The following is a 908-nucleotide window of genomic DNA, read 5'->3' as shown; positions in this document are numbered from 1 at the left end:
ACCTGGGAAGGGAAGAATAAAGAATAATAATAAAAAGGACAATAATAATAATAATAATGGTTTTAAAATAGATAAAAACAAACAAGCTAAAAAACAAAAAAGATCTGGGCAGTGTGGAGCTGGACACCCAAGCTCTCTCTGGGTACACAGATTGGGATGGAATTCCTGCTGGCCCAGAAGATGTATGGAAGTGAGGGATGCCTGCCTTTTCATTCACTAAGTTGTTGTTGTTGTTGTTAGGTGCTGTCGAGTTGTTTCCAACCCATAGAGACCCCATGCACAACAGAAGGAAACACTGACTGATCCTGCACCAGCTCCATGATCCCTGCTATACTTGAGCCCATCATCGCAGCCACTGTGTCAATCCACCCCTTTGAAAGCCTCCCCCTCTTTTGTCACCCCTCCCCCTACCAAGCATGACATCCTTCTCCAAGGAATGGTCCCTTCTGAAACATGACCAAAATAGGTGAGACAAAGTCTGGACATTCTCGCTTCCAAGGAGCATTTCGGATGCACTTCCTCCAGCACATATCTGTTAGTTTTTTAGCAGTCCATGGTACTTTCAGCATTCTTTGCCAGCACCACAACTCAAAAGCATCAAATCTTTTGGTCTTACTCATTTATTGTTCAGCTCTCACATGCATATGAGGCAATTGGAAATATCATGCTTGTGTCAGGCGCACTTTAGTCCTCAAGGAGACATCCTTGCTGCTCAACACTTGAAATAGTTCCTTCACAGTTGACTTTTCCAATGCTACACATCATCTAATGTCCTGACTGCTGCTTCCATTGGTGTTGAGTGTAGAACCAAGTAACGTGAATTCTTTGACAATGTCAATCTTCTCTCCATTTATTGTGATGCTGCTCATTGGTCCAGTTGTGAGGATTTTTGTTTTCTTTATATTGAG

This window comes from Orycteropus afer, unplaced genomic scaffold, assembly GCF_000298275.1.
Source record: "Orycteropus afer afer isolate SDZICR_OR568_19922 unplaced genomic scaffold, OryAfe1.0 scaffold00200, whole genome shotgun sequence".
Taxonomy (NCBI): domain Eukaryota; kingdom Metazoa; phylum Chordata; class Mammalia; order Tubulidentata; family Orycteropodidae; genus Orycteropus; species Orycteropus afer.
This window is presented reverse-complemented; position numbering follows the sequence as displayed.